The sequence below is a fragment of the Armigeres subalbatus genome, chromosome 1, assembly GCF_024139115.2.
Source record: "Armigeres subalbatus isolate Guangzhou_Male chromosome 1, GZ_Asu_2, whole genome shotgun sequence".
Classification (NCBI taxonomy): domain Eukaryota; kingdom Metazoa; phylum Arthropoda; class Insecta; order Diptera; family Culicidae; genus Armigeres; species Armigeres subalbatus.
The window spans coordinates 124,626,549-124,645,870 of NC_085139.1; the positions used below are offsets into that span (position 1 = coordinate 124,626,549).

At 42.5% G+C, this 19,322-nt stretch overlaps 1 long non-coding RNA gene across 1 annotated transcript; it reads left to right on the forward strand.

The window, feature by feature from the left end:
• The first annotated feature begins 122 nt into the window (after positions 1 to 122).
• Positions 123 to 19,255, forward strand: LOC134205092 (uncharacterized). Its single transcript, XR_009978056.1, has 3 exons — positions 123 to 167; positions 232 to 330; positions 18,495 to 19,255. It is a non-coding gene; the product is annotated as an uncharacterized LOC134205092 (long non-coding RNA).
• Positions 19,256 to 19,322: the final 67 nt, after the last annotated feature.

The window sequence follows — 19,322 nt, forward strand, 5'->3', positions numbered from 1 at the left end:
AGTGTAAGTATTTTATTATATACACGCATATATTTACAATATATTGGCTGGATGTTTTTATCGTGTAGAATGCTGCAAGAAAGTGAAAAAGTGCAAAGTGCAAGAATCAGTTTTTCATTTCCAAAATGGCAAGATGGAACGTCAAAAGCTGGGAGTCAAAAGCACAGGTAAAATTTTGTCCCATTTTAACTTTTTAATGTTCTTTCACGTTTCATATTATTTTCTTTTTAGGGCGACAAATGTGCGTTGATCCGCCTGAAGCATTGTCCAGGTCTTGCCCGGAGGTGACTACTGGTCTAAAGACCGTTTTGTAGATCCTGTGAAGATAAAGTGAGTACGATTTTCTGCCAAGATGCTTTTGCGAATTTAGGGACCATTTTGTAAAAAAACGGTTCGTAGAATAGTCAAGTGCTGTCCAATGAGAGCTTGAAGTAGCTCGAAGTTTCTCCCTGTCCTGCTATTTCCATTTGTTGACAAAAAAGAACGAGCAGGACGGGAACTACTTCGAGCTGCTCATTGGACAGCACTAATGTAAGTGTTATTCGAAGTGGAATCCTATCGCATTTCGAACAAAATTTTAGATTATGATGTATTGTCGGTGTAGCACCAAGTTAGAATTCGGAAGTCGGGACTTCCGAACCGAACTTTCTTCCGAAGTTTTAACTGCCTAACTAGTTTATGCATTGTCTAGTCTATAGAGGACGAATAGCAAAATCGTTCAAATAGATCTCTTACATTGTAGAAGTCTTCTTCAGCTCAGATAAATACATTCTATTCTACAGGCATTCTAAGTAGTTGAAACAGTGACCAATTCTCACTCCCATTTGAGGAACCCCCGATGAAGGTATTAGGTATACGTAAAGGCAATAGGATCACTCACAAACCGATTTTTTGATAGGCCGGAGACCCATAGTGTTATAAATATACCAATCGAATCAGTTCGACGAATTGAAGTGAGAGTTTGCCTTTCTAATGCCTTTAAGTGATGTTTTGGCCTTTCTAATACCATTTTTTGATTTCTAAAAAGTACATCTCTAAGTACGAGTAAAGGCTATACTGCCGCTAACCGCAAGTCAGACTTATCTGCATATGGTGCCCATATACAGATAAGTCTGACTTGCGGTTAGCGGCAGTATATATTCGCTCCAAAAACAAACTTTTATAGAAGACCCGGACACCCATAGTTTTATATACCAATCGACTCAGTTCGACGAATTGATGCCTGTAATCTCGCCAATTTTTCAGGTACTTATCCTCAATCGATTTGCTCGCAAATCGACGAAGAATCCTGTCCCATTATTTCCTATGGAAAATTGGCCATATCGGACTATGGGATCAAAAGTTACGGCCAAATTATTTTTTTTTCAAAATGCGCGAGAAAGGCGCCATTACCGTTAGGTGGATTATTCAGGGTTTTTTCGAATAATGTGCGCGAAAGGCACCACCAAGTCTGTTTTTTTCTTCTTTTTCTTCTAAGTCAATTTTACACAGTTGATACACACCGTGTAAATCAAAACACAAAAAATAAAACGGTGCAAGCCTCAAAATCTCGAAACGCGAAAATACGTAAATTACAAAATACGCGTATTAATTCCTAAATTTGCGTGTGAAATACCAATGAATTGCAAAAGCTATTCGATTATGACAATTATACAAATTTCAAAATTGTTGCAAAATTTGAATTGGGGGCAGTAATAAAGTGTTCACCCGATTTTGTCTACCCCCGATCTTATCACGTTTTCGACCCGATTTTATCACGTCTAGATTTTGTCACCCCAAAAATTTTAGTTTAATTCTTTTTAGTCTCTGATTTTCACGAAATAACTTTCACCGGCTTTAGTAATTTACAATATGCGGGACTCTTTCCTGAATGTGGAGCGTATGTATCCAAGCTGCGTTTCTTTATAGACGTGGCACTCTCTCTCGAATGTGGAGCGTATGTATCCAAGCTGCGTTTCTTTGGAGACGCAGCCCTCTTCCCGAATTATGGAGTGAATGTATCACCACTGCGTTTCTTTACAGACGAGGTACTCTTTTTTGAATGTGGAGCGTATGTATCCAAGCTGCGTTTTTTGGAAACGCGGCCCTCTTTCCTATATGTGGAGTGAATGTATCACCACTGCGTTTCTTTGCAGACGAGGTACTCTTTTTTGAATGTGGAGCGTATGTATCCAAGCTGCGTTTCATTGTAGACGCGGCCCTTGTTCCTAAATGTGGAGCGTATGTATCCAAGCTGCGTTCCTTTATAGACGTGGCACTCTTTCTCGAATGTGGAGCGTATGTATCCAAGCTGTGTTTCTTTGAAGACGCGGCACTCTTTCCTGAATGTGGAGCGTATGTATCCAAGCTGCGTTTCTTTGGAGACGCAGCCCTCTTCCCGAATTATGGAGTGAATGTATCACCACTGCGTTTCTTTGCAGACGAGGTACTCTTTTTTGAATGTGGAGCGTATGTATCCAAGCTGCGTTTTTTTGGAAACGCGGCCCTCTTTCCTATATGTGGAGCGTATGTATCCAAGCTGCGTTTCATTGTAGACGCGGCCCTTGTTCCTAAATGTGGAGCGTATGTATCCAAGCTGCGTTTCTTTATAGACGTGGCACTCTTTCCTGAATGTGGAGCGTATGTATCCAAGCTGCGTTTCTTTATAGACGTGGCACTCTTTCTCGAATGTGGAGCGTATGTATCCAAGCTGCGTTTCTTTGGAGACGCAGCCCTCTTCCTCAATTGTGGAGTGAATGTATCACCACTGCGTTTCTTTGCAGACGAGGTACTCTTTTTTGAATGTGGAGCGTATGTACCCAAGCTGCGTGTTTTTAGGAAACGCGGCCCCCTTTCCTATATGTGGAGCGTATGTATCTAAACTGCGTTTCATTGTAGACGCGGCCCTCGTTCCTAAATGTGGAGCGTATGTATCCAAGCTGCGTTTCTTTATAGACGTGGCATTCTCTCTCGAATGTGGAGCGTGTGTATCCAAGCTGCGTTTCTTTTAGACATGGGACTCTTTCTCGAATGTGGAGCGTATGTATCCAAGCTGCGTTTCTTTGGAGACGCAGCCCTCTTCCCGAATTATGGAGTGAATGTATCACCACTGCGTTTCTTTTCAGACGAGGTACTCTTTTTTGAATGTGGAGCGTATGTATCCAAGCTGCGTTTTTTTGGAAACGCAGCCCTCTTTCCTATATGTGGAGCGTATGTATCCAAGCTGCGTTTCTTTATAGACATGGCACTCTTTCCTGAATGTGGAGCGTATGTATCCAAGCTGCGTTTCTTTATAGACGTGGCATTCTCTCTCGAATGTGGAGCGTATGTATCCAAGCTGTGTTTCTTTGAAGACGCGGCACTCTTTCCTGAATGTGGAGCGTATGTCTCCAAGCTGCGTTTTTTTGGAAACGCGGCCCTCTTTCCTATATGTGGAGCGTATGTATCCAAGCTGCGTTTCTTTATAGACATGGCACTCTTTCCTGAATGTGGAGCGTATGTATCCAAGCTGCGTTTCTTTATAGACGTGGCATTCTCTCTCGAATGTGGAGCGTATGTATTCAAGCTGCATTTCTTTGGAGATGCCGCCCTTTTTCCTAAATGTCTAGCGTATGTATTCAAGCTGCGTTTCTTTGAAGACGAGGCACTCTTTCCTGAATGTGGAGCGTATGTCTCCAAGCTGCGTTTTTTTGGAAACGCGGCCATCTTTCCTATAGAGTAGAGTACGCACTTAGTTTTCAATCGATCATGTGGCCCTTATGAAGTCAGCTTCTGCATATCAAATCAGTGTCGATGATTCATATACTCTTCCTTTATGTTACCCGGTGGAAAAAATATTGAAATTATTGAGATTCGTTTTAATAGAACCCTTATTGCAAGACAAGTGAAAAACGCACTCTTACCCCACCGGTGGGGTAAAAGTGCGCATCGGGTGGGGTATATATTAACACAAATAAGAGTTAATAACATTTAATTGATGCTTAATGAGCATATATTAGGGAATGTTTAAAGATTACGTAACTCTTAAAGGGGGAGGGGGTCCTAAAAATGTGCACTTTCATACGAAAACAAAAAACTACAGAGGTAAAAATATATATCAGGTTTCGCGTGGCGTATACAAAGGCATTTTCCTTAAAGAAAGTCCACCAATCACGTAACGTAAAATTTGGCTAATTCATCACCCCTCCTCCCCTATCTTACACTATTTGTATGAATCCTCTAAAAATTATATGGATCGTCACACATCTCACAACCCCTCCCAGCTAAACGTTGCGTAATTTATGAATGTTTCTTTTGATTAAATGAAATTATCATTTAGATGAAGTTGTGTTTTCATACTATGTTCATGTGTTCAACAAGTCCTAATACAATTTCATAATTTCCCTTCAGTGCTTTGTTCGCTAAGCTCTTTCTAACACCAAAGGACTTCAGTTTATCCTTAAAGGGAGAACGTGTGATAATTTTAGATTTCTGTCCTTTTTTCTTTGTTGTGAATCTTTACGCTTTGGAAGAAGTCTTATTTCGGTCGGAGATACGGGTTTGACATCATAACTTGAAGATTCATATGCGTACTCTTGCCCCACCGGTTCCTGCGTACTTTTACCCCACAGTCCCAAAAAATTTTCAAGTAATGGGTTTGACTTCTTGGAAAACCAACCGGATTGGTGTTTTGTACCATAAAGTACTCTATACAATAGGTTAACGAAATGGTATAATGTTCACCTGATTGAACGTATATATGGTAATGAAATACTAGTTGCGGAAATCCAATTATTTTTAGCAAAATGACCAAAAAGTTATCTAACTCCATATCTCCATTGTTGTTTATTCAAATCGTTTACAATTACACATGATAATAGTTGGCCAGAATACCTGTTAAACTGATGCAGTGCTGCTAGTTTATCTTTTTTTATTACTTCAAAAAATCGAAAACGTACTCTTACCCCGCGCGCACTCTTGCCCCACTCTACTCTATGTGGAGCGTATGTATCCAAGCTGCGTTTCTTTGAAGACGAGGCACTCTTTCCTGAATGTGGAGCGTATGTCTCCAAGCTGCGTTTTTTTGGAAACGCGGCCCTCTTTCCTATATGTGGAGCGTATGTATCCAAGCTGCGTTTCATTGTAGACGCGGCCCTGGTTCCTAAATGTGGAGCGTATGTATCCAAGCTGCATTTCTTTGGAGATGCCGCCCTTTTTCCTAATTGTCTAGCGTATGTATCCAAGCTGCGTTTCTTTGAAGACGAGGCACTCTTTCCTGAATGTGGAGCGTATGTCTCCAAGCTGCGTTTTTTTGGAAACGCGGCCCTCTTTCCTATATGTGGAGCGTATGTATCCAAGCTGCGTTTCATTGTAGACGCGGCCCTGGTTCCTAAATGTGGAGCGTATGTATCCAAGCTGCGTTTCTTTATAGACGTGGCATTCTCTCTCGAATGTGGAGCGTATGTATCCAAGCTTCGTTTCTTTATAGACGTGGCATTCTCTCTCGAATGTGGAGCGTATGTATCCAAGCTGCATTTCTTTGGAGATGCCGCCCTTTTTCCTAAATGTCTAGCGTATGTATCCAAGCTGCGTTTCTTTGAAGACGAGGCACTCTTTCCTGAATGTGGAGCGTATGTCTCCAAGCTGCGTTTTTTTGGAAACGCGGCCCTCTTTCCTATATGTGGAGCGTATGTATCCAAGCTGCGTTTCATTGTAGACGCGGCCCTGGTTCCTAAATGTGGAGCGTATGTATCCAAGCTGCGTTTCTTTATAGACATGGCACTCTTTCCTGAATGTGGAGCGTATGTATCCAAGCTGCATTTCTTTGGAGATGCCGCCCTTTTTCCTAAATGTCTAGCGTATGTATCCAAGCTGCGTTTCTTTGAAGACGAGGCACTCTTTCCTGAATGTGGAGCGTATGTCTCCAAGCTGCGTTTTTTTTGGAAACGCGGCCCTCTTTCCTATATGTGGAGCGTATGTATCCAAGCTGCGTTTCATTGTAGACGCGGCCCTGGTTCCTAAATGTGGAGCGTATGTATCCAAGCTGCGTTTCTTTATAGACATGGCACTCTTTCCTGAATGTGGAGCGTATGTATCCAAGCTGCGTTTCTTTATAGACGTGGCATTCTCTCTCGAATGTGGAGCGTATGTATCCAAGCTGCATTTCTTTGGAGATGCCGCCCTTTTTCCTAAATGTCTAGCGTATGTATCCAAGCTGCGTTTCTTTGAAGACGAGGCACTCTTTCCTGAATGTGGAGCGTATGTCTCCAAGCTGCGTTTTTTTTGGAAACGCGGCCCTCTTTCCTATATGTGGAGCGTATGTATCCAAGCTGCGTTTCATTGTAGACGCGGCCCTGGTTCCTAAATGTGGAGCGCATGTATCCAAGCTGCGTTTCTTTATAGACATGGCACTCTTTCCTGAATGTGGAGCGTATGTATCCAAGCTGCGTTTCTTTATAGACGTGGCATTCTCTCTCGAATGTGGAGCGTATGTATCCAAGCTGCGTTTCATTGTAGACGCGGCCCTGGTTCCTAAATGTGGAGCGCATGTATCCAAGCTGCGTTTCTTTATAGACATGGCACTCTTTCCTGAATGTGGAGCGTATGTATCCAAGCTGCGTTTCTTTATAGACGTGGCATTCTCTCTCGAATGTGGAGCGTATGTATCCAAGCTGCGTTTCTTTGGAGATGCCGCCCTCTTTCCTAAATGTGGAGCGTATGTATCCAAGCTGTGTTTCTTTGAAGACGCGGCACTCTTTCCTGAATGTGGAGCGTATGTCTCCAAGCTGCGTTTTTTTGGAAACGCGGCCCTCTTTCCTATATGTGGAGCGTATGTATCCAAGCTGCGTTTCATTGTAGACGCGGCCCTCGTTCCTAAATGTGGAGCGTATGTATCCAAGCTGCGTTTCTTTATAGACATGGCACTCTTTCCTGAATGTGGAGCGTATGTATCCAAGCTGCATTTCTTTGGAGATGCCGCCCTTTTCCTAAATGTCTAGCGTATGTATCCAAGCTGCGTTTCTTTGAAGACGAGGCACTCTTTCCTGAATGTGGAGCGTATGTCTCCAAGCTGCGTTTTTTTGGAAACGCGGCCCTCTTTCCTATATGTGGAGCGTATGTATCCAAGCTGCGTTTCATTGTAGACGCGGCCCTCGTTCCTAAATGTGGAGCGTATGTATCCAAGCTGCGTTTCTTTATAGACATGGCACTCTTTCCTGAATGTGGAGCGTATGTATCCAAGCTTCGTTTCTTTATAGACGTGGCATTCTCTCTCGAATGTGGAGCGTATGTATCCAAGCTGCATTTCTTTGGAGATGCCGCCCTTTTTCCTAAATGTCTAGCGTATGTATCCAAGCTGCGTTTCTTTGAAGACGAGGCACTCTTTCCTGAATGTGGAGCGTATGTATCCAAGCTGCGTTTTTTTTGGAAACGCAGCCCTCTTTCCTATATGTGGAGCGTATGTATCCAAGCTGCGTTTCATTGTAGACGCGGCCCTTGTTCCTAAATGTGGAGCGTATGTATCCAAGCTGTGTTTCTTTGAAGACGCGGCACTCTTTCCTGAATGTGGAGCGTATGTATCCAAGCTGCGTTTTTTTGGAAACGCGGCCCTCTTTCCTATATGTGGAGCGTATGTATCCAAGCTGCGTTTCATTGTAGACGCGGCCCTGGTTCCTAAATGTGGAGCGTATGTATCCAAGCTGCGTTTCTTTATAGACATGGCACTCTTTCCTGAATGTGGAGCGTATGTATCCAAGCTGCATTTCTTTGGAGATGCCGCCCTTTTTCCTAAATGTCTAGCGTATGTATCCAAGCTGCGTTTCTTTGAAGACGAGGCACTCTTTCCTGAATGTGGAGCGTATGTCTCCAAGCTGCGTTTTTTTGGAAACGCGGCCCTCTTTCCTATATGTGGAGCGTATGTATCCAAGCTGCGTTTCATTGTAGACGCGGCCCTGGTTCCTAAATGTGGAGCGTATGTATCCAAGCTGCGTTTCTTTATAGACATGGCACTCTTTCCTGAATGTGGAGCGTATGTATCCAAGCTTCGTTTCTTTATAGACGTGGCATTCTCTCTCGAATGTGGAGCGTATGTATCCAAGCTGCATTTCTTTGGAGATGCCGCCCTTTTTCCTAAATGTCTAGCGTATGTATCCAAGCTGCGTTTCTTTGAAGACGAGGCACTCTTTCCTGAATGTGGAGCGTATGTCTCCAAGCTGCGTTTTTTGGAAACGCGGCCATCTTTCCTATATGTGGAGCGTATGTATCCAAGCTGCGTTTCATTGTAGACGCGGCCCTGGTTCCTAAATGTGGAGCGCATGTATCCAAGCTGCGTTTCTTTATAGACATGGCACTCTTTCCTGAATGTGGAGCGTATGTATCCAAGCTGCGTTTCTTTATAGACGTGGCATTCTCTCTCGAATGTGGAGCGTATGTATCCAAGCTGCGTTTCATTGTAGACGCGGCCCTGGTTCCTAAATGTGGAGCGCATGTATCCAAGCTGCGTTTCTTTATAGACATGGCACTCTTTCCTGAATGTGGAGCGTATGTATCCAAGCTTCGTTTCTTTATAGACGTGGCATTCTCTCTCGAATGTGGAGCGTATGTATCCAAGCTGCATTTCTTTGGAGATGCCGCCCTTTTTCCTAAATGTCTAGCATATGTATCCAAGCTGCGTTTCTTTGAAGACGAGGCACTCTTTCCTGAATGTGGAGCGTATGTCTCCAAGCTGCGTTTTTTTGGAAACGCGGCCCTCTTTCCTATATGTGGAGCGTATGTATCCAAGCTGCGTTTCATTGTAGACGCGGCCCTGGTTCCTAAATGTGGAGCGTATGTATCCAAGCTGCGTTTCTTTATAGACATGGCACTCTTTCCTGAATGTGGAGCGTATGTATCCAAGCTGCATTTCTTTGGAGATGCCGCCCTTTTTCCTAAATGTCTAGCGTATGTATCCAAGCTGCGTTTCTTTGAAGACGAGGCACTCTTTCCTGAATGTGGAGCGTATGTCTCCAAGCTGCGTTTTTTTGGAAACGCGGCCCTCTTTCCTATATGTGGAGCGTATGTATCCAAGCTGCGTTTCATTGTAGACGCGGCCCTGGTTCCTAAATGTGGAGCGTATGTATCCAAGCTGCGTTTCTTTATAGACATGGCACTCTTTCCTGAATGTGGAGCGTATGTATCCAAGCTTCGTTTCTTTATAGACGTGGCATTCTCTCTCGAATGTGGAGCGTATGTATCCAAGCTGCATTTCTTTGGAGATGCCGCCCTTTTTCCTAAATGTCTAGCATATGTATCCAAGCTGCGTTTCTTTGAAGACGAGGCACTCTTTCCTGAATGTGGAGCGTATGTCTCCAAGCTGCGTTTTTTGGAAACGCGGCCATCTTTCCTATATGTGGAGCGTATGTATCCAAGCTGCGTTTCATTGTAGACGCGGCCCTGGTTCCTAAATGTGGAGCGCATGTATCCAAGCTGTGTTTCTTTGAAGACGCGGCACTCTTTCCTGAATGTGGAGCGTATGTATCCAAGCTGCATTTCTTTGGAGATGCCGCCCTTTTTCCTAAATGTCTAGCGTATGTATCCAAGCTGCGTTTCTTTGAAGACGAGGCACTCTTTCCTGAATGTGGAGCGTATGTCTCCAAGCTGCGTTTTTTTGGAAACGCGGCCCTCTTTCCTATATGTGGAGCGTATGTATCCAAGCTGCGTTTCATTGTAGACGCGGCCCTGGTTCCTAAATGTGGAGCGCATGTATCCAAGCTGCGTTTCTTTATAGACATGGCACTCTTTCCTGAATGTGGAGCGTATGTATCCAAGCTGCGTTCCTTTATAGACATGGCACTCTTTCCTGAATGTGGAGCGTATGTATCCAAGCTGCGTTTCATTGTAGACGCGGCCCTGGTTCCTAAATGTGGAGCGTATGTATCCAAGCTGCGTTTCTTTATAGACGTGGCACTCTTTCCTGAATGTGGAGCGTATGTATCCAAGCTGCGTTTCTTTGGAGACGCAGCCCTCTTCCTCAATTGTGGAGTGAATGTATCACCACTGCGTTTCTTTGCAGACGAGGTACTCTTTTTTGAATGTGGAGCGTATGTACCCAAGCTGCGTGTTTTTAGGAAACGCGGCCCCCTTTCCTATATGTGGAGCGTATGTATCTAAACTGCGTTTCATTGTAGACGCGGCCCTCGTTCCTAAATGTGGAGCGTATGTATCCAAGCTGTGTTTCTTTGAAGATGTGGCACTCTTTGCTGAATGTGGAGCGTATGTATCCAAGCTGCGTTTCTTTATAGACGTGGCAGTCTCTCTCGAATGTGGAGCGTGTGTATCCAAGCTGCGTTTCTTTTAGACATGGGACTCTTTCTCGAATGTGGAGCGTATGTATCCAAGCTGTGTTTCTTCGGAGACGCAGCCCTCTTCCCGAATTATGGAGTGAATGTATCACCACTGCGTTTCTTTTCAGACGAGGTACTCTTTTTTGAATGTGGAGCGTATGTATCCAAGCTGCGTTTTTTTGGAAACGCAGCCCTCTTTCCTATATATGGAGCGTATGTATCCAAGCTGCGTTTCTTTATAGACATGGCACTCTTTCCTGAATGTGGAGCGTATGTATCCAAGCTGCGTTTCTTTATAGACGTGGCATTCTCTCTCGAATGTGGAGCGTATGTATCCAAGCTTCGTTTCTTTATAGACGTGGCATTCTCTCTCGAATGTGGAGCGTATGTATCCAAGCTGCATTTCTTTGGAGATGCCGCCCTTTTTCCTAAATGTCTAGCGTATGTATCCAAGCTGCGTTTCTTTGAAGACGAGGCACTCTTTCCTGAATGTGGAGCGTATGTCTCCAAGCTGCGTTTTTTTGGAAACGCGGCCCTCTTTCCTATATGTGGAGCGTATGTATCCAAGCTGCGTTTCATTGTAGACGCGGCCCTGGTTCCTAAATGTGGAGCGTATGTATCCAAGCTGCGTTTCTTTATAGACATGGCACTCTTTCCTGAATGTGGAGCGTATGTATCCAAGCTGCGTTTCATTGTAGACGCTGCCCTGGTTCCTAAATGTCTAGCGTATGTATCCAAGCTGCGTTTCTTTATAGACATGGCACTCTTTCCTGAATGTGGAGCGTATGTATCCAAGCTGCGTTTCTTTATAGACGTGGCATTCTCTCTCGAATGTGGAGCGTATGTATCCAAGCTGTGTTTCTTTGAAGACGCGGCACTCTTTCCTGAATGTGGAGCGTATGTATCCAAGCTGCATTTCTTTGGAGATGCCGCCCTTTTTCCTAAATGTCTAGCGTATGTATCCAAGCTGCGTTTCTTTGAAGACGAGGCACTCTTTCCTGAATGTGGAGCGTATGTCTCCAAGCTGCGTTTTTTTGGAAACGCGGCCCTCTTTCCTATATGTGGAGCGTATGTATCCAAGCTGCGTTTCATTGTAGACGCGGCCCTGGTTCCTAAATGTGGAGCGTATGTATCCAAGCTGCGTTTCTTTATAGACGTGGCATTCTCTCTCGAATGTGGAGCGTATGTATCCAAGCTGCGTTTCTTTGGAGACGCCGCCCTTTTTCCTAAATGTCTAGCGTATGTATCCAAGCTGCGTTTCTTTGAAGACGAGGCACTCTTTCCTGAATGTGGAGCGTATGTCTCCAAGCTGCGTTTTTTTGGAAACGCGGCCCTCTTTCCTATATGTGGAGCGTATGTATCCAAGCTGCGTTTCATTGTAGACGCGGCCCTCGTTCCTAAATGTGGAGCGTATGTATCCAAGCTGCGTTTCTTTATAGACGTGGCACTCTCTCTCGAATGTGGAGCGTATGTATCCAAGCTGAGTTCCTTTGAAGGTGCCGCCCTGTTTCCTAAATGTCTAGGGTATGCATCCAAGCTATGTTTATTTGAAGACGAGGCACTCTTTCCTGAATGCGGAGCGTATGTATCCAAGCTGCGTTTCTTTATAGACGTGGCACTCTTTCCTGAATGTGGAGCGTATCCAAACTGCGTTTCTTTACAGACGTGGCACTCTCTCTCGAATGCGGAGCGTATTTATCCACGCTGCGTTTCTTTGAAGACGCGGCACTTTTTCCCGAATGTGGAGCGTATGTATCCCAGCTGCGTTTCATTGTAGACGCGGCCCTCGTTCCTAAATGTGGAGCGTATGTATCCAAGCTGTGTTTCTTTGGAGACGTGGCACTCTTTCTCGAATGTGGCGCGTATGTATCCAAGCTATGTTTCTTTGAAGACGAGGCACTCTTTCCTGAATGCGGAGCGTATGTATCCAAGCTGCGTTTCTTTATAGACGTGGCACTCTTTCCTAAATGTGGAGCGTATCCAATCTGCGTTTCTTTACAGACGTGGCACTCTCTCTCGAATGCGGAGCGTATGTATCCACGCTGTGTTTCTTTGAAGACGTGGCACTCTTTCCTGAATGTGGATCGTATGTATCCAAGCTGCGTTTCTTTATAGACGTGGCACTCTTTCTCGAATGTGGAGCGTATGTATTCACGCTGCGTTTCTTAGGAGACGCCGCCCTTTTTCCTAAATGAGGAGCGTATGTATCCAAGCTGCGTTTCTCGAATGTGGCGTGTATGTATCCAAGCTGTGTTTCTTTGAACTCTTGACTCTTTCCTGAATGTGGAGCGTATTCAAACTGCGTTTCTTTACAGACGTGGCACTCTCTCTCGAATGTGGAGCGTATGTATCCCTGCTGCGTTTCATTGTAGACGCGGCCCTGGTTCCTAAATGTGGAGCGTATGTATCCAAGCTGCGTTTCTTTATAGACAGGGCCCTCTTTCCTGAATGTGGAGCGTATGTATGCAAGCTGCGTTTCATTGTAGACGCTGCCCTGGTTCCTAAATGTGGAGCGTATGTATCCAAGCTGCGTTTCTTTATAGACATGGCACTCTTTCCTGAATGTGGAGCGTATGTATCCAAGCTGCGTTTCTTTATAGACGTGGCATTCTCTCTCGAATGTGGAGCGTACGTATCCAAGCTGTGTTTCTTTGAAGACGCGGCACTCTTTCCTGAATGTGGAGCGTATGTATCCAAGCTGCATTTCTTTGGAGACGCCGCCCTTTTTCCTAAATGTCTAGCGTATGTATCCAAGCTGCGTTTCTTTGAAGACGAGGCACTCTTTCCTGAATGTGGAGCGTATGTCTCCAAGCTGCATTTTTTGGAAACGCGGCCCTCTTTCCTATATGTGGAGCGTATGTATCCAAGCTGCGTTTCATTGTAGACGCGGCCCTGGTTCCTAAATGTGGAGCGTAAGTATCCAAGCTGCGTTTCTTTATAGACGTGGCATTCTCTCTCGAATGTGGAGCGTATGTATCCAAGCTGAATTTCTTTGGAGATGCCGCCCTTTTTCCTAAATGTCTAGCGTATGTATCCAAGCTGCGTTTCTTTGAAGACGAGGCACTCTTTCCTGAATGTGGAGCGTATGTCTCCAAGCTGCGTTTTTTTGGAAACGCGGCCATCTTTCCTATATGTGGAGCGTATGTATCCAAGCTGCGTTTCATTGTAGACGCGGCCCTCGTTCCTAAATGTGGAGCGTATGTATCCAAGCTGCGTTTCTTTATAGACATGGCACTCTTTCCTGAATGTGGAGCGTATGTATCCAAGCTGCGTTTCTTTATAGACGTGGCATTCTCTCTCGAATGTGGAGCGTATGTATCCAAGCTGTGTTTCTTTGAAGACGCGGCACTCTTTCCTGAATGTGGAGCGTATGTATCCAAGCTGCATTTCTTTGGAGATGCCGCCCTTTTTCCTAAATGTCTAGCGTATGTATCCAAGCTGCGTTTCTTTGAAGACGAGGCACTCTTTCCTGAATGTGGAGCGTATGTCTCCAAGCTGCGTTTTTTTGGAAACGCGGCCCTCTTTCCTATATGTGGAGCGTATGTATCCAAGCTGCGTTTCATTGTAGACGCGGCCCTGGTTCCTAAATGTGGAGCGTATGTATCCAAGCTGCGTTTCTTTATAGACGTGGCATTCTCTCTCGAATGTGGAGCGTATGTATCCAAGCTGAATTTCTTTGGAGATGCCGCCCTTTTTCCTAAATGTCTAGCGTATGTATCCAAGCTATGTTTCTTTGAAGACGAGGCACTCTTTCCTGAATGCGGAGCGTATGTATCCAAGCTGCGTTTCTTTATAGACGTGGCACTCTTTCCTGAATGTGAAGCGTATCCAAACTGCGTTTCTTTACAGACGTGGTACTCTCTCTCGAATGCGGAGCGTATTTATCCACGCTGCGTTTCTTTGAAGACGCGGCACTCTTTCCTGAATGTGGAGCGTATGTATCCAAGCTGCGTTTCATTGTAGACGCGGCCCTCGTTCCTAAATGTGGAGCGTATGTATCCAAGCTGTGTTTCTTTGGAGACGTGGCACTCTTTCTCGAATGTGGCGCGTATGTACCCAAGCTATGTTTCTTTGAAGACGAGGCACTCTTTCCTGAATGCGGAGCGTATGTATCCAAGCTGCGTTTCTTTATAGACGTGGCACTCTTTCCTAAATGTGGAGCGTATCCAATCTGCGTTTCTTTACAGACGTGGCACTCTCTCTCGAATGCGGAGCGTATGTATCCACGCTGTGTTTCTTTGAAGACGCGGCACTCTTTCCTGAATGTGGAGCGTATGTATCCAAGCTGCGTTTCTTTATAGACGTGGCACTCTTTCTCGAATGTGGAGCGTATGTATTCACGCTGCGTTTCTTAGGAGACGCCGCCCTTTTTCCTAAATGAGGAGCGTATGTATCCAAGCTGCGTTTCTCGAATGTGGCTCGAATGTGGCGTGTATGTATCCAAGCTGTGTTTCTTTGAACTCTTGACTCTTTCCTGAATGTGGAGCGTATTCGAACTGCGTTTCTTTACAGACGTGGCACTCTCTCTCGAATGTGGAGCGTATGTATCCCTGCTGCGTTTCTTTGGAGACGCCGCCCTCTTTTCTAAATGAGGAGCGTATGTATCCAAGCTGCGTTTCTTTGGAGACGCCGCCCTCTTTCCTAAATGTGGAGCGTATGTATGCAAGCTGCGTTTCTTTGGAGACGCGGCCCTTTTCCCTAATTGTGGAGCGTATGTATCCACGCTGCGTTTCTTTGAAGACGCGGCACTCTTTCCTAAATGTGGAGCGTATGTATCCAAGCAGCGCTTCTTTAAAGACGTGGCACTCTTTTTTAAATGTGGAGCGTATGTATTCAAGCTGCGTTTATTTGGAAACGCGGCCCTCTTTCCTAAATGTGGAGCGAATGTATCCTCACTGCGATTCTTTGCAGACGAGGTACTCTTTCCTATATGTGGAGCGTATGTATCCACGCTGCATTTCATTGTAGACGCGGCACTCTTTCCTAAAATTGGAGCGTATGTATTCTCGCCTGGTCGAGCATTTAAATACACACGCACACACAAACATCACCACTGTTCGTCCAGCTAAGTCGTTGAATAATGTACACTCGAATCATGTTTTATACAGGGGATCCGTTGCGTATAAACAAACTTTTCAGCTTGGGTTTCACAATGGGTTTCCAGGACTCCTAATAAAAATTGTTTTTGTAGTGATCCTTTAGCTGTTTCATACACTTGGTGTACGAGAAAGGTAAAACTCGCTTCGATCGTATACTGGGTATCAAAGCAGGGACAAGCTTGACACAAGTTCTACTTAGAACATCTTCCCCATACTCAATTCGATCACTTTCCTAATTCGGAAATGTAATGGAATTCCATTTTCTGGACATGCGTTCCGGTAAACTTCAATAAATTTCATGAATTCTAGATACGCTAACAAAATCATTCTCAGATTTTAATAAATCATTCCAGACTTCTAGCATACTTTTACTATATTAGGATTATTATTATAATGATTTGAATTTTTGAAACTAAAAATCAAACTCTTTAAACAGTACTGTTATCTGGTTGATATGGCTATACAATAATTATGGACAATGCTTGTGCTATAGTCTTCTTCTTTTATGGCTCTTCATTATAACTGAAACTTGTCCTGCTTTTTAATTTGTATTCTATCAGGGTTTCCTCAGCTATAAATTGGAAGCTTTTCTATGCCTGCCATTGCATATGTATGTACACTGGCCGGCATAATAAAGTGCCCACTTGCCGGTTTTCCATACAAAATGGTCAATTTTGGAGCTCTAGATCTCGGCTTACCGTGAACAGATTTTGCTGAAAATTTTACCAGAGCTCAGATATAACTTGAATTTCACCATATCGACCATATTGATTCTCATGGTAAAAAATTATTGAGGTATTACCAATGTGAATTTTTTGGCAAGAAAACTGATTTTCAAATATCTCGAAAACTACAACTCTCAGTGTACCAGGTATCTATAGCAAACTTTTTTGTATTGTCAAAATACGCGTTTTTGACGAATATGGCATCAGTCATCAACCTATAGAATTCAAGATATTTAAAAAATATTTTTTTGTCAAAAAAATCATTTCGGTAATACCGAAACATTTTTTTACCATGTGAATTAATATGGTCGAAACTTATATATATTCAAGGTAAAAGTCGAGTTATGTTTGAGCTTTGTTAAAATTTTTAGCAAAATCGGTTTACGGGAAACCGAGATCTAAGATTCTCAGATCAAAGTTGTGGGCACTTTATCATGCCGGCCAGTGTATCTTGTGTGGCGATTTCAAAGAATATGCTATGCTCACGGAATCTAGAATTATTTTAAAACAGAAAACATCCTAAGCCGGACCGAGAATCGAACTCGTCATCTCCGGATTGACTACGCCTTCACTCGAAAATCTAATCACTATGCATTGCCACCATTCTAAAAAAAATTTTTTTTCGATTTTGGAATTTTTTTTCCAAGGGAAAAAACAATGATTTTTCAATAACTCCGAAATGCAATGTCCGATTGGGCCAATTTTCAATAGCAAACAATGGGACCGCATTCCCCGTCGAGTGCTTGTTGCGAGCAAATCGGGTAATGCTAAGTTCCAAAAAGTGTGTCTACAAAATTTGTACACATACACACATACAGACATCACCTAGATTCGTCGAACTGAGTCGATCGGTATATAACACTATGGGTATCCGGGCCTTCTATCAAAAGTTGTTTTTTGGAGTAGTCCTGTAGCCTTTCGGTACAACTTTGTTGTACGAGAAAGGCAAAAACATTAAAAATAGTTGTCATGCAGCAACCATCAAAGACACCATTTTATATGATTGAATTATGTACTTTGGATTGAAGAGTTTTGAAATATTTCCATATTTAATTTACAGTTTACTACTGATTTGCTTTTTATTTGTTTCTTTTCATGTACCATCGAGCACAAGTTGCAGCACCTGTCGGGATTCAGCAACACATCGGATAACAGCAACAAAATTTAAAAAGAAATTTAGTTATTAATTAAATAACTCACAATAGTAGTTCCAGCTAGCCCTTAGTTCAAGCAAAATCATGTTGTTAGATTTAGTTATAAGACAATTTGTATCATTTGGATAATTATATATATCAATAACATTCACAAAACAGGCAATTTGGGCTTAATTTGTGTCGTGTTTTGTTGTTGTCAAGCGGTGCTCACTGCAAAAAAAAATCACAAAAATGAGAAATAAAACAATTTGCGCATCAATTCTTTGTTTTCGAATGGTATTGATTTGGGCACATGGTATAAATTCAAGGAGGTAATCCTAGTTGGTTTTAAATTCTTTTGTGCTCAAGTTATATTATATTGGAATCAGGACAGTACATAAGTACATGAATGTTGAACAGCTATCCTATTAATTCTTCGAAAACGATTTGACAAATACAGTTTTGGGCATGTTATAATCATTATAAATGGAATTTTACCAAAAATTTAATACATACTAAAATTCGTGTACTTATTGGGTCTGTTCAAATATTATGTAACGCGAAAAACGTTGTTTTCAAGAGACCCCCACCCCCTAGTAACAATCCGTAACAATTTTCAAAATTACCCCCACCCCTATGCGTAACACGTAACAAAATGCAGTTTTTTGAAAAAAATCTAAATTTTGTTAGAATTTGATACATGATACGATCAAATATTATGTATATTATGGGGATTCACTTAACGGCGTAGGTTTCTGAGTATCTGTTTATGGAAATGTTTCATAGTCGATTTGAAATATGTCCCTTATGATTGAGTGTGAAACATTTCTATAATCAGATACGCATATATTGTATGCTATTTTAAGGATATTCAAAATTTATCAAAAAATAATAAATATTTTTTTCTCTGTGTTACGCGTAACAATTCTTCGAAGGACCCCCACCCCCTACATTTTTGGTAACAAATCGTAACAAAAATTTAACAACCCCCTACCCCCTATTGCGTTACGTAATATTTGAACAGGCCCCTGTATAAAACAATTGAACATGCAACTTCTAAATTTGTTTGAATCTGAGAACATACATGTGAAACATCATATTCTGTTGAATTCCTTCACGGTACATTAAGAAAACTTTTGTAAAATGTCATTAGCATACATTTGTATTATTTAATGAGAACGTTTTTCAGAAACTAAATATCAATTCATGAAGTTAGACGAACTTATAACGATTAAATGTGTCTACAAATTTGTCAAACAGGACTGAATATGTAATCCGAGGCGTGAGAGGCAAAATGGCAAATGACATGTGACAATATGGAGAGATTCCATTCTCAAATTTAATATTTGAGGAACTAACTTATGGACGAAAACATAGGATTACTTAACCGTTATCGATTCACAAAAAAATGAGATACATAAGGATTCTAAATTATATAAAAAAAACAAGCCAAATGACATTTTACATCACTGGACACTTTCAACGATTATTAGAATCGGAAATATGCAAGTATTATCAATCATTTTACAGAGGATCCTCTTAATTGTTAGAAAGAATGTTAAAATAAACATGAATATCTGTTAAGTTATCCAAGGCCAGAATAACCAACACTAATGTCGCTGTGTAGGATGTATAGAATAAAAGTAAGTGGAAATCTAATTGCAGCAAAAACGTCTCAAACACTTCAAGAAGAATACAGCATAATTAATAGTGTATTGTAGCTAAACATGTCTATATAGTGTATCTGTCGCAATTATAAATGTTTGCAATATGATATGGATTCAAACATTTACACCCAGGTTTTTTTTTACACGGTTTGGTTTTAGTCGTTTAAGACCTTTAGCGACAACGAAACAATGAGTTAACCCCACGAAAAAATTCACAAAAAATCAAAGAAAATTCAGAGGGTATTTAAAAAGCTGTGAAAGTTCAGGTTTACCAAGAAATAAATGAATTCCAACCGTGTAAAAAAAAACCTGGGTGTATATTTGATAATAAAAAGTGTATTTTTGGTGGTGTTACATTTTTTTTGTGATGAAGAGAATATTGAAAGAAACATTCACCAAATATTTGGAGCAATCTATCCTA